This window comes from Heterodontus francisci, chromosome 35 (genome assembly GCF_036365525.1).
Source record: "Heterodontus francisci isolate sHetFra1 chromosome 35, sHetFra1.hap1, whole genome shotgun sequence".
NCBI lineage: Eukaryota > Metazoa > Chordata > Chondrichthyes > Heterodontiformes > Heterodontidae > Heterodontus > Heterodontus francisci.
The window spans coordinates 25396592-25411755 of record NC_090405.1 but is presented as its reverse complement, the minus strand read 5'-3'; the positions used below and the strand labels follow the sequence as shown (position 1 = coordinate 25411755).

General features: G+C 42.6%; 4 non-coding genes across 4 annotated transcripts; all 4 read right to left on the bottom strand.

Moving 5' to 3' along the window:
• Positions 1-5656: 5656 nt before the first annotated feature.
• On the bottom strand, positions 5657-5729 carry trnaf-gaa (transfer RNA phenylalanine (anticodon GAA)). The gene has a single exon. It is a non-coding gene; the product is annotated as a tRNA-Phe (tRNA).
• A 906-nt stretch (positions 5730-6635) lies between these two features.
• Positions 6636-6724, bottom strand: trnap-agg (transfer RNA proline (anticodon AGG)). The gene is given in 2 exon segments: positions 6636-6671; positions 6689-6724. It is a non-coding gene; the product is annotated as a tRNA-Pro (tRNA).
• A 3533-nt stretch (positions 6725-10257) lies between these two features.
• Positions 10258-10330, bottom strand: trnaf-gaa (transfer RNA phenylalanine (anticodon GAA)). Its single transcript has one exon. It is a non-coding gene; the product is annotated as a tRNA-Phe (tRNA).
• Positions 10331-14866: 4536 nt separating this feature from the next.
• Positions 14867-14939, bottom strand: trnaf-gaa (transfer RNA phenylalanine (anticodon GAA)). Its single transcript has one exon. It is a non-coding gene; the product is annotated as a tRNA-Phe (tRNA).
• Positions 14940-15164: the final 225 nt, after the last annotated feature.

The following is a 15164-nucleotide window of genomic DNA, read 5'->3' as shown; positions in this document are numbered from 1 at the left end:
GCTCATTGATTTTCTTGTTTTTCACTTTGTTGATGCCTTTGAATAATTGTGGATCCTTCTTCAGGGTGTTTTCTTTCACCAGGTAGTTCTGACCTCTGATGATGATGATCGTAATGAGCTTCAATTCGCTGATAGTTTTGGAACTGAACAGATTTCCTTTGCTTGAGTCTACAACATGGAACTCAGTCTGACATGTGGACCCATGGGAGGATTTGAATGCCACCCCTGCGTTGAAGAATACAGTTGCATCCATCCAATAAGAGACCGAGTAGAAGTGACAGTTCAGTCAGTCGAACATTAAACTTTTGATTTCAGGGTGGTGAGTTGGTGTGCCATTTTGTTTTTCCCTTTTTTAAGGCTTCATGAGCAGAGAGTACAAGGAGTGTTTGAAATGAAATTCAGCAAAACTATGAGAAAGTCTCACTTTGATTCGGGACTCTTATCTCTCTGCAGCATCTCGCTGTGAACGATTGAACTTCATCTCATTTCATTCCCAGCTCGGGATCAGTGCGGCTCAGTGGGACTTCTGGCTGTCTCCTGCTTCACAATCCATCAGTGCTGAGAAAGCAATGGGGAATATTATTCAAGGCTCTGTAACCAGAGGACACCGATTTAAGGTGAATGGCAAAAGAACCAAAGGCAACATGAGGAAAAACTTATTTTGCACAGCGAGTGGTTAAGATCTGATATGCACTGTTTGAGAGTGTGATGGAGGCTGATTCAACCATGACTTTCAAAATGGTATAAGATAATTATCTGAAGTGAAAAAAAGTGCATGTTTTCATGGAATACATGAGTCTGTGGCATGAGCTGAGTTGCTCGTGCAGAGAAGCAGCACAAGCACAATGAACTGAATGGCTTCCTTTTGTTCTGTAACTATTCTATGATCTATGATTCTTTTCAGAGTGAAATCAACACTCACATACAAGAAACTGACAGGTACAATGTAAACCCCACACTAACATACCAGCGAATGCTAGGGACAGAGTAAAACCAACTCAGTCCTAGACTAGAAACTGACAGGTGCACTGTAAACTTCGCATTACCAGACAAGAAATTGACAGTTACAGTGTGAAACCCACAGTCACTTAGCAGCAGTTGGCAGGTAACGTGTAAAAATCTTTCTTTCATATCCCAACTGCAAGGTAAAAAGGAAATTAGGTACAAACCCAGGCTCACACTTCAAAGACTGAGAGATACAAAGCAAAACACATACTCACCTACAAGTACAGAGAAGAAGACACACTCAGAGGAGGTGCAGATTAAAGACACATGCATGTAACAGAAACTGATAGGGATAGAATCAAACCCTTTCTCACTTCTCAGAAACTGATAGATATAGACAAAAGCTGATGCTCACATACAAGTTGTTGAAAGATATGTGGTGAAACTCACAGAGCAATAGCAGAAACAAACAGGTACTGAATAATACCCACAGTCACAGACCAAAAACTGAAATATACTGAGTTAAACACCACTTTCTCACACCAGAAACTCATGGCTACAAAGTGAAGCTGACTCTATCCTCCCAGGCATTGACAGGTACAAAAGAAAACACTCACGACGATACCAGGACATGAAATGTACGTAATAAAACCTATCAGCTGAAAGAATAGCATTAATGACAGGTGTGGTACCCAGAATGCTCAGCGGCCTAGAATCCGCCCCATCTGTGACAGGAGCGGCGCGCGCAGGCGCAGTAGAGACAGCTCTGTCAGGAGATGGAGCTGCGGGTTCGGAGTTGGAGCGGGATATTCACAAAGTGCGAGAAGACCGCGCCCTTTGCGGGCTCACACAGCTGGAGCAGGGCCTCAGGGCCACAATAACATGGAACAATCCCATCTGTATCCCTGCGGATGGCGACGGTGAAGCTTTTCCCGGTGAGGCTTCCCGAAACCGCGTCTACAAATGGATAAGAATTGGGGTCTGGGCAGGGAGCGTCTCTAAATGAATAAAATTTGGGTACTGGTCAGGGAGCGTCTGTAAATGGATAAGAATTGGAGACTGGGCAGGGAGCGTCTCTAAATGAATAAAATTTGGGTGCTGGTCAGGGAGCGTCTATAAATGGATAAGAATTGGGGTCTGGGCAGGGAGCGTCTGGAGATGGAGAAGAATTCGAGACTGGGCAGGGAGCGTCTCTAAATGAATAAAATTTGGGTACTGGTCAGGGAGCGTCTGTAAATGGATAAGAATTGGGAACTGGGCAGGGAGCGTCTCCAAATGAATAACATTTGGATACTTGTCAGGGAGCGTCTGTAAATGGATAAGAATTGGGGACTGGGCAGGGAGCGTCTCGAAATGAATAAAATTTGGGTACTGGTCAGGGAGTGTCTCTAAATGAATATGATTTGGGTACTGGTCAGGGAGCGTCTGTCGATGGATAAGAATTAGGGACTGGGCAGGGAGCGTCTCTAAATGAATAAAATTTGGGTACTGGTCAGGGAGCGTCTGTAAATGGATAAGAATTGGGGACTGGGCAGGGAGCGTCCCTAAATGAATAAGATTTGGGTACTGGTCAGGAAGCGTCTGTAAATCGATAAGAATTGGGTACTGGTCAGGAAGCGTCTGTAAATCGATAAGAATTGGAGACTGGGCAGGGAGCGTTTCTAAATGAATAAGATTTGGGGACTGGGCAGGGAGCGTCTATAAATGCTTAAGAATTGGGGACTGGTTAGGGAGCGTTTTTTCATGCATTCGTGGGATGTGGGCGTCGCTGGCTCGATCTCAGCTCGAGTAATGTGTCCAGTTCTGGGCACCAGGCTTTAGAAAGGACATCAAATCTTCTGAGACAGTTCAGAGGAGATTTGCTAGAATGATCCCAGAGATGAGGGGTGTCAGTTCTCTGGACAGGCTGGTGAAGCTGGGATTGTTCTCTTCAGAGTAGAGAAGGTTAAGGCAAGATTTAATAGAGGTGTTCAGAATCATGAAGGATTTTCATACGGTAGAGAGGGAGAAACTGTTTCCAATGTCCTGGGGGTCAGTAACCAGAGGACACAGATTTAAAATAATTGGCCAAAAATGTCAAGGGGAGGTGAGGAGAGATCTTTTAACCCAGTAACTGATTCGGATTTGGAATGAATTGTCTGACAGGGTGGTGGAAACAGATTCAATTATAACTTTCATAAAGGAATTGGACAAATATTTCAAAGTGAAATTCTCCAGGATTATGGGGAAATAGGCAGGGGGTTGGACTAATTGCATCTTTTTGTTAGAGAGTCAGCAGAGGCACAATGGGGCCGAATGGCCTCCTTCTGTGCTGTGTGATTCTATGAACATAAGAACGAGGAGCAGGAGTCGGCAATTCAGCCCCTCGAGCCTGCTCTGCCATTCAATACAATCATGGCTGATCTCATCACGGCAGTTCTTGTTTCTTGCCAGTAGATGTCACTTCACTCCAACACAGTGAAGTTTCCAAATCTGAGAGAGACACAACAGGAAATAATTGTTCACATTATAGTGAATGTGTGGGATTTAGAAATACTAGGAGTGGAGACGAGTTATTACTTGTCTGCTCGATCCCCATAGCCCTGTAAAATTATTTCCTTCAAATGCCCATTCAAATTCCTTTTGTAATCCTCGATTGTCTCCATTTCCACCGCCCTCGTGGGCAGCGAGTTACAGATCATCACCAATCAGTGTAAAAAAGTTCTTGCGCACATTCCCCCTGTACCTCCAGTCCAAAACCTTCAATCTGTGTCCCCTAGTCCTTGTACTAATAGTTAACGGGAACAATGTTTCCTTGCCAACTTATATAAAACTGTCACAGCCGAAAACACATCTATCAATTCTTCCCTCACTCTCGTTTGATACAGTCAGAACAACCCTAGCTTTTCCAACCTAACCTTGTAACTAAAATCCTCCATCCCTGGATCCATTCTGGTGAATTTCCTCTGCATCCTCTCAAGGACCCTCACATTCTTTCTTAAGTGTGGTAAGCAAAACTGGAAGCAACACTCCAAGTGGGGCCTAATCAGAGCTCTATAATGGTTCAGCATAACTTCCCGGCTTTGTACTCAATGCCTCTATTTATAAAGCCCAAGATCCCATATACTTTGCTAACCACTCTCGCAATATGTCTTGTCACCTTCAAAGATTGATGCACATGAACCCCAAGTCCCTCTATTCCAGCACACTCTTTAGAACTGTGCCATTAAGTATATATTGCCTCTCCCTATTCCTTCTGCCAAAATACATCACCTCACACTTGTCACTATTAAATTCCATCTGCCACCTGTCTGCCCATTCTGCTAGCCTATCACTGTCCTGTTGCAGGCAGTTCATATCATCCTCACTGTTTGCCGCTCCTCCAAGTTTGTTGTCATCGCGATATTTTGAGATTCTACTCTGTATTCCAAGATCAAAGTCATTTATCTTGAGCAAAAAAAGCAGTGGTTCTAGCACTGACCCTTGGGGAACACCACTGTCGACTATCCTCCAGTCTGACAAAGAACCATTTAATAAGACTCGCTGTTTTCTGTCCTTAAACCAATTTTCTATCCAATTGGACACTGACCCTCCTATACCACGAACCTCAATTTTGTTAACCGCCCTTTTATGTGGTACCTTGTCAAACGCTTCCTTAAAATCCATATAAACAACATCCACTGCATTCCCTTCATCAACCTGCTCTGTTAGTTCATCAAAAAATGCAGTTAGATTCGTCAAGCATGAACTCCCATTTATAAATCCATGCTCACTCCTTAATTAACTCGAACCTCTCCAAGTGACTGTTGATTTTTTACCCTGATTATTCTTTCTAAAACCTTACCCACCGCTGCTGTTAATCTAACTAGCCTGTAGTTACCCAGACTGTCCTTACACCCTTTCTTGAATAAGGGTGTCGCATTTGCCACTGTTTAATCCTCTGGCACCTCCCCCGTATCCAGGGAAGATTGGAAGATTATAGCAAGCCCTTCCGTTATCTGCATCCGCATTTCCTTTCGCAACCTGGGATGTGAGCCATCCGGACCAGGTGATTTATCTTCCCTAAGCACAGCCAGCCTTTTTAGTACCTCCCTCTCTCAATTTGTACCCTCTCCATTGACTCTACTCTCTTCACTTCAACTGATATTTTGTCAAATTCCACTTCCTTAGTGATCACTGATGCAAAGTACTCATTAAGTAGATTAACATTGCCCTGCACCTCTAAGCTTGTATTATCCTTTTTGTCCCTAATAGGCCCGACTCAACCTCTTACTACCCACTTATCATTTACATGCTGCTCAAAGATTTTTGGGTTTCCTTTCATGTTGACTGCCAGTCTATTCTCATAGAAATAGAGAATAAGCAAATATAGAAGATATAAGTATTTCCCATCCTTGATGAGGTGGAATTTTTTATGTTGTGGGTGGTAATGTCTTGGCCCACGAGTGTGGTGGAAGCAGAGACAATCAATGATTTGAAAAGGAAATTGGATGGATACTTGAAGGAAAGAAACTTGCAGGAGGAAAGGGATCGAGCTGGTGAGTGGAACTGACTAGATTGCTCCGGGGAGAGCCAGCATGGACGTGATAGGCCAAATGACCACCTTCTATGTTGTAAATGATTCTGTGTTGTTTCTCAAATTCAATCCACTGGTGCTTGGTAAATAATTTCAAAGTAAATTGTGCAACTGGAAAATCAGAACCAAGGCAAGGGACACATAAGGAAGCGAAATTGCTGAAACCCGGGATTGAACCAAGGACCTTTTGATCTTCAGTCTAACGCTCTCCCAACTGAGCTATTTCAGCCCTACATTAACAGTAGCTTGGTGTCCTTGCTTTGGAAGAAAATACATACATTCAAGTTTTCCAAAAAATTAAAGAACACAACATGTGAGTAATATTCCCCATTGCTTTCTCAGTACTGATGGATTGTGAAGCGGGAGACAGCCAGAAGTGCCACTGAGCCGCGCAGACCCCGAGCTGAGAATGAAATGAGATCAAATTCAATCTTTCATCGTGAGATGCTGCTGAGAGGTAAGAGTCCTGAATCAAAGCGAGACTTGCTCATTTCAAACACTCCCTGTACTCTCTGCTCATGAAGCCTTAAAAAAGGGAAAAACAGAATGGCACTCAAACTCACAACCCTGCCATTAAAAGTCTCATATTCGACTGACAGAACTGTCACTTCTACTCGGTCTCTTATTGGATGGATGCAACTCCAACGCAGGGATGGCATTCAAATCCTCCCATGGGTCCACATGTCAGACTGAGTTCCATGTTGTAGACTCAAGCAAAGGAAATCTGCTCACTTCCAAAACTATCAGCGAATTGAAGCTGATTACAATCAACATCATCGGAGGTCAGAACTACCTGGTGAAAGGAGACACCCTGAAGAAGGATCCACAATTATTCAAAGGCATCGACAAAGTGAAAAACAAGAAAATCGATGAGTCAATGCAAGCCAAACAACAGAAACACTGAAGAATTCCAGTCCAGAACCCAGTCCTGTTGTTTTTGGAGTCAGGTCACAATTGCAGCAACAACTTTATATTCCCACTTGGCTATCTGTACATTTAGTTAATTACAATTTTGTCGACAAGCTCTTTGAATCCAGTTGTCTGGTCCTCAAGCCAGCTCCGTATGGAAGTCAATTCCACCTTCTGCAAGCCTGAAACCAATAGATAACCTTAATCTAAAAATGCCAGCAGACCAGGGCTCGTCCGGGACTTGAACCCGGGATCTCTCGCATGTTAATTAACCATACTCCCTAAGCGAGAATCATACCCCTAGACCAACGAGCCACTGACAGGTCAGGCTTTATTAGCTGCTGTGGAATTTCACTGGAACCCCCCAGCCAATCATCCATTTTTTTTCAGATCAAAGCAACATCCTGCAAATGCTGAAATAAAAACAGAAAGTGCTGGAAATGTTCAGCAGCTCCGGCAGCATCTGTGCTGTGAGAAACACAGTTAACATTTCTGGGCACTCACCTTTTGTTTCAGCCATCCTTTCAGACTGCTTCTGTCCATCCAATCTCACTTTCTATTCTATCCACATTCTAACCATTCACTACGTTACTACATTTTTCATGAATTCCTCATTTCTTTTATTAATGACAATTTTGTATTTCTGGCCTTTGCTTCAGACACCACCACAAGTGGAATCATGTCTCCATCTACCCAATCAAACCACTTCGCTGCATCCTCACATTGCAATGTTTCTTTCACCCTGACAGACTGTGGAGTTTCTGCTGCTTAATTGCAGTTCTTGCTTCCCGCCAGTAGATGTCACCTCACTCCAATACAGGGAAGTTTACAAATCTGAGAGAGACACAACAGGAAATAATTGTTCACATTCTAGTGAATGTGTGGGATTTAGAAATACTAGGAGTGGAGACGAGTTATTATTGCACTCTGCTATTACATCTTTTATAATGGACTCCAGCATTTTCCCCACGACTGATGTCAGGCTAACCGGTATATAATTCGCTGTTTTCTTTCTGCCTCTTTTTTTAAATAGTGGAGTTACATTAACTACCGTCCAATCCATTGGAACTGTTCCAGAGTCTATAGAATTTTGAAAAAAGACCAGAAATGCATCTGCTATTTCAAGGGCCACTTCCTTAAGTACTCTGGGATGTAGATTATCAGGCCCTGGGGATTTATCGGCCTTCAATCCCATCAATTTCCCAAACATTCCCAACTAATACTGATTTCATACAGTTCCTCCTTCTCACTAGACCCTATGTTCCCCAACATTTCAGGGAGATAATGTGTATCCTCCTTTGTGAAGACAGATCCAAAGTATGTATTTAATTGGTCTGTCATTTCTTGGTTCCCCATTATAAATTCCCCCGTTTCTGACTGGAAGGGACCCACATTTGTCTTCACTAATCTTTTTCTCTTCACATATCTATAGAAGCTTTTACAGTCAATTTTGATGTTCTCTGCAAGCTTATTTCCACTTGTTAATCAATCCCTTTGTCCTCCTCTGCTAAATTCCAAACTGCTCACAATCTTCAGGTTTGCTGCTTGTTCTGGCCATTTTATATTTCTCCTCCTTGGATCTAATACTTCCCTTAATTTCTTTTGTAAGCCACAGTTGAGCCACTATTCCTGTTTTACTTTTGCACAGACAGGAATGAACAATTGTTGTAATTCATCCATGCGCTCTTTAAATTCTAGCCATTGCCTATCCACTGTCAACCCTTTAAGTAACGTTCCCCAATCTAACATAGCCAACTCCCGCCTCATACCTTCATAGTTTCCTTTGTTTAGATTCAAGACCCGAGTCTCGGAATCAACTCTCTCACTCTCCATCTTAATGAAGAAGTTTATCATATTATGGGCGCACTTCCCCAAGGGACTCCACACAACAAGATTGTTAACTAATCCTTTCTCATTACACAATACCCAGTCCAGGATGGCCTGTTCTCTAGAGGTGTTATACACCTCTATCAATTCTCCACTCAATCTCCTTTGATATAGGCAGAATAATCCTAGCTTTTCCAACCTAACCTTGTAACTAAAATCCCCCATCCCTGGATCCATTCTGGTAAATCGCCTCTGCGTCCTCTCAAGGACCCTCACATTCTTTCTAAAGTCTGCTGAGCAGAACTGAAAGCAACACTCCAATTGGGGCCTAACCAGAGTTTTATAATGGTTCAGCATAACTTCCCTGCTTTTGTACTCAATGCCTCTATTTATAAAGCCCAAGATCCCATATGCTTTGCGAACCACTCTCGCAATATGACTTGCCACCTTCAAAGATTGATGCACATGAACCCCAAGTCCCTCTATTCCAGAACACTCTTTAGAACTGTGCCATTAAGTATATATTGCCTCTCCCTATTCCTTATGCCAAAATACATCACCTCACACTTGTCATTATTAAATTCCATCTGCCACCTGTCTGCCCATTCTGCTAGCCTATCACTGTCCTGTTGCAGGCAGTTCATATCATCCTCACTGTTTGCCACTCCTCCAAGTTTGGTGTCATCGGCATATTTTGAGATTCTACTCTGTATTCCAAGATCCAAGTCACTTACCTTTAGCAAAAAAAGCAGTGGTTCTAGCACTGACCCTTGGGGAACACCACTGTCGACTATCCTCCAGTCTGACAAAGAACCATTTAATAAGACTCGCTGTTTTCTGTCCTTAAACCAATTTTCTATCCAATTGGACACTGACCCTCCTATACCACGAACCTCAATTTTGTTAACCGCCCTTTTATGTGGTACCTTGTCAAACGCTTCCTTAACATACATATAAACAACATCCACTGCATTCCCTTCATCAACCTGCTCTGTTAGTTCATCAGAAAATGCAGTTAGATTAGTCAAGCATGAACTCCCATTTATAAATCCATGCTCACTCTCCTTAGTTAAGTCAAACCTCTCCAAGAGACTGTTGATTTTTTACCCTGATTATTCTTTCTAAAACCTGACCCACCGCTGCTGTTAATCTAACTAGCCTGTAGTTACGCAGACTGTCCTTACACCCTTTCTTGAATAAGGGTGTCGCATTTGCCACTGTTTAATCCTCTGGCACCTCCCCCGTATCCAGGGAAGATTGGAAGATTATAGCAAGCCCTTCCGTTATCTGCATCCGCATTTCCTTTCGCAACCTGGGATGTGAGCCATCCGGACCAGGTGATTTATCTTCCCTGAGCACAGCCAGCCTTTTTAGTACCTCCCTCTCTCAATTTGTACTCTCTCCATTGCCTCTACTCTCTTCACTTCGACTGATATTTTGTCAAATTCCACTTCCTTAGTAATCACTGATGCAAAGTACTCATTAAGTAGATTAACATTGCCCTGCACCTCTAAGCTTATATTATCCTTTTTGTCCCTAATAGGCCCGACTCAACCTCTTACTACCCACTTATCATTTACATGCTGCTCGAAGATTTTTGGGTTTCCTTTCATGTTGACAGCCAGTCTATTCTCATAGAAATAGAGAATAAGCAAATATAGAAGATGTAAGTATTTCCCATCCTTGATGAGGTGGAATTTTTTATGTTGTGGGTGGTAATGTCTTGGCCCACGAGTGTGGTGGAAGCAGAGACAATCAATGATTTGAAAAGGAAATTGGATGGATACTTGAAGTAAAGAAACTTGCAGGAGGAAAGGGATCGAGCTGGTGAGTGGAACTGACTAGATTGCTCCGGGGAGAGCCAGCATGGACGTGATAGGCCAAATGACCACCTTCTATGTTGTAAATGATTCTGTGTTGTTTCTCAAATTCAATCCACTGGTGCTTGGTAAATAATCTCAAAGTAAATTGTGCAACTGGAAAATCAGAACCAAGGCAAGGGACACATAAGGAAGCGAAATTGCTGAAACCCGGGATTAAACCAGGGACTTTTAGATCTTCAGTCTAACGCTCTCCCAACTGAGCTATTTCAGCCCGACATTAACAGTGGCTTGGTGTCCTTGTTTTGGAAGAAAATACATACATTCAAGTTTTCCAAAAAATTAAAGAACACAACATGTGAGTAATATTCCCCATTGCTTTCTCAGTACTGATGGATTGTGAAGCGGGAGACAGCCAGAAGTGCCACTGAGCCGCACAGACCCCGAGCTGAGAATGAAATGAGATCAAATTCAATCTTTCATAGTGAGATGCTGCAGAGAGGTAAGAGTCCTGAATCAAAGCGAGACTTGCTCATTTCAAACACTCCCTGTACTCTCTGCTCATGAAGCCTTAAAAAAGGGAAAAACAGAATGGCACTCAAACTCACAACCCTGCCATTAAAAGTCTCATATTCGACTGACAGAACTGTCACTTCTACTCGGTCTCTTATTGGATGAATGCAACTCCAACGCAGGGGTGGCATTCAAATCCTCCCATGGGTCCACATGTCAGACTGAGTTCAAAGTTGTAGACTCAAGCAAAGGAAATCTGCTCACTTCCAAAACTATCAGCGAATTGAAGCTGATTACAATCAACATCATCGGAGGTCAGAACTACCTGGTGAAAGGAGACACCCTGAAGAAGGATCCACAATTATTCAAAGGCATCGACAAAGTGAAAAACAAGAAAATCGATGAGTCAATGCAAGCCAAACAACAGAAACACTGAAGAATTCCATTCCATTCCAGTCCAGAACCCAGTCCTGTTGTTTTTGGAGTCAGGTCACAATTACAGCAACAACTTTATATTCCCACTTGGCTATCTGTACATTTAGTTAATTACAATTTTGTCGACAAGCTCTTTGAATCCAGTTGTCTGGTCCTCAAGCCAGCTCCGTATGGAAGTCAATTCCACCTTCTGCAAGCCTGAAACCAATAGATAACCTTAATCTAAGGATGCCAGCAGACCAGGGCTCGTCCGGGACTTGAACCTGGGATCTCTTGCATGTTAATTAACCATATTCCCTAAGCGAGAATCATACCCCTAGACCAACGAGCCACTGACAGGTCAGGCTTTATTAGCTGCTGTGGAATTTCACTGGAACCCCCCAGCCAATCATCCATTTTTTTTCAGATCAAAGCAACATCCTGCAAATGCTGAAATAAAAACAGAAAGTGCTGGAAATGTTCAGCAGCTCTGGCAGCATCTGTGCTGTGAGAAACACAGTTAACGTTTCTGGGCACTCACCTTTTGTTTCAGCCATCCTTTCAGACTGCTTCTGTCCATCCAATCTCACTTTCTATTCTATCCACATTCTAACCATTCACTACGTTACTACATTTTTCATGAATTCCTCATTTCTTTTATTAATGACAATTTTGTATTTCTGGCCTTTGCTTCAGACACCACCACAAGTGGAATCATGTCTCCATCTACCCAATCAAACCACTTCGCTGTATCCTCACATTGCAATGTTTCTTTCACCCTGACAGACTGTGGAGTTTCTGCTGCTTAATTGCAGTTCTTGCTTCCCGCCAGTAGATGTCACCTCACTCCAATACAGTGAAGTTTACAAATCTGAGAGAGACACAACAGGAAATAATTGTTCACATTCTAGTGAATGTGTGGGATTTAGAAATACTAGGAGTGGAGACGAGTTATTATTGCACTCTGCTATTACATCTTTTATAATGGACTCCAGCATTTTCCCCACGACTGATGTCAGGCTAACCGGTATATAATTCGCTGTTTTCTTTCTGCCTCTTTTTTTAAATAGTGGAGTTACATTAACTACCGTCCAATCCATTGGAACTGTTCCAGAGTCTATAGAATTTTGAAAAAAGACCAGAAATGCATCTGCTATTTCAAGGGCCACTTCCTTAAGTACTCTGGGATGTAGATTATCAGGCCCTGGGGATTTATCGGCCTTCAATCCCATCAATTTCCCAAACATTCCCAACTAATACTGATTTCATACAGTTCCTCCTTCTCACTAGACCCTATGTTCCCCAACATTTCTGGGAGATAATGTGTATCCTCCTTTGTGAAGACAGATCCAAAGTATGTATTTAATTGGTCTGTCATTTCTTGGTTCCCCATTATAAATTCCCCCGTTTCTGACTGGAAGGGACCCACATTTGTCTTCACTAATCTTTTTCTCTTCACATATCTATAGAAGCTTTTACAGTCAATTTTGATGTTCTCTGCAAGCTTATTTCCACTTGTTAATCAATCCCTTTGTCCTCCTCTGCTAAATTCCAAACTGCTCACAATCTTCAGGTTTGCTGCTTGTTCTGGCCATTTTATATTTCTCCTCCTTGGATCTAATACTTCCCTTAATTTCTTTTGTAAGCCACAGTTGAGCCACTATTCCTGTTTTACTTTTGCACAGACAGGAATGAACAATTGTTGGAATTCATCCATGCGCTCTTTAAATTCTAGCCATTGCCTATCCACTGTCAACCCTTTAAGTAACGTTCCCCAATCTAACATAGCCAACTCCCGCCTCATACCTTCATAGTTTCCTTTGTTTAGATTCAAGACCCGAGTCTCGGAATCAACTCTCTCACTCTCCATCTTAATGAAGAAGTTTATCATATTATGGGCGCACTTCCCCAAGGGACCCCACACAACAAGATTGTTAACTAATCCTTTCTCATTACACAATACCCAGTCCAGGATGGCCTGTTCTCTAGAGGTGTTATACACCTCTATCAATTCTCCACTCAATCTCCTTTGATATAGGCAGAATAATCCTAGCTTTTCCAACCTAACCTTGTAACTAAAATCCCCCATCCCTGGATCCATTCTGGTAAATCGCCTCTGCGTCCTCTCAAGGACCCTCACATTCTTTCTAAAGTCTGCTGAGCAGAACTGAAAGCAACACTCCAATTGGGGCCTAACCAGAGTTTTATAATGGTTCAGCATAACTTCCCTGCTTTTGTACTCAATGCCTCTATTTATAAAGCCCAAGATCCCATATGCTTTGCAAACCACTCTCGCAATATGTCTTGCCACCTTCAAAGATTGATGCACATGAACCCCAAGTCCCTCTATTCCAATACACTCTTTGGAACTGTGCCATTAAGTATATATTGCCTCTCCCTATTCCTTCTGCCAAAATACATCACCTCACACTTGTCACTATTAAATTCCATCTGCCACCTGTCTGCCCATTCTGCTAGCCTATCATTGTCCTGTTGCAGGCAGTTCATATCATCCTCACTGTTTGCCACTCCTCCAAGTTTGTTGTCATCGCGATATTTTGAGATTCTACTCTGTATTCCAAGATCAAAGTCATTTATCTTGAGCAAAAAAAGCAGTGGTTCTAGCACTGACCCTTGGGGAACACCACTGTCGACTATCCTCCAGTCTGACAAAGAACCATTTAATAAGACTCGCTGTTTTCTGTCCTTAAACCAATTTTCTATCCAATTGGACACTGACCTTCCTATACCACGAACCTCAATTTTGTTAACCGCCCTTTTATGTGGTACCTTGTCAAACGCTTCCTTAAAATCCATATAAACAACATCCACTGCATTCCCTTCATCAACCTGCTCTGTTAGTTCATCAAAAAATGCAGTTAGATTCGTCAAGCATGAACTCCCATTTATAAATCCATGCTCACTCCTTAATTAACTCGAACCTCTCCAAGTGACTGTTGATTTTTTACCCTGATTATTCTTTCTAAAACCTTACCCACCGCTGCTGTTAATCTAACTAGCCTGTAGTTACGCAGACTGTCCTTACACCCTTTCTTGAATAAGGGTGTCGCATTTGCCACTGTTTAATCCTCTGGCACCTCCCCCGTATCCAGGGAAGATTGGAAGATTATAGCAAGCCCTTCCGTTATCTGCATCCGCATTTCCTTTCGCAACCTGGGATGTGAGCCATCCGGACCAGGTGATTTATCTTCCCTAAGCACAGCCAGCCTTTTTAGTACCTCCCTCTCTCAATTTGTACCCTCTCCATTGACTCTACTCTCTTCACTTCAACTGATATTTTGTCAAATTCCACTTCCTTAGTGATCACTGATGCAAAGTACTCATTAAGTAGATTAACATTGCCCTGCACCTCTAAGCTTGTATTATCCTTTTTGTCCCTAATAGGCCCGACTCAACCTCTCACTACCCACTTATCATTTACATGCTGCTCAAAGATTTTTGGGTTTCCTTTCATGTTGACTGCCAGTCTATTCTCATAGAAATAGAGAATAAGCAAATATAGAAGATATAAGTCTTTCCCATCCTTGATGAGGTGGAATTTTTTATGTTGTGGGTGGTAATGTCTTGGCCCACGAGTGTGGTGGAAGCAGAGACAATCAATGATTTGAAAAGGAAATTGGATGGATACTTGAAGGAAAGAAACTTGCAGGAGGAAAGGGATCGAGCTGGTGAGTGGAACTGACTAGATTGCTCCGGGGAGAGCCAGCATGGACGTGATAGGCCAAATGACCACCTTCTATGTTGTAAATGATTCTGTGTTGTTTCTCAAATTCAATCCACTGGTGCTTGGTAAATAATTTCAAAGTAAATTGTGCAACTGGAAAATCAGAACCAAGGCAAGGGACACATAAGGAAGCGAAATTGCTGAAACCCGGGATTGAACCATGGACCTTTTGATCTTCAGTCTAACGCTCTCCCAACTGAGCTATTTCAGCCCTACATTAACAGTAGCTTGGTGTCCTTGTTTTGGAAGAAAATACATACATTCAAGTTTTCCAAAAAATTAAAGAACACAACATGTGAGTAATATTCCCCATTGCTTTCTCAGTACTGATGGATTGTGAAGCGGGAGACAGCCAGAAGTGCCACTGAGCCGCGCAGACCCCGAGCTGAGAATGAAATGAGATCAAATTCAATCTTTCATCGTGAGATGCTGCTGA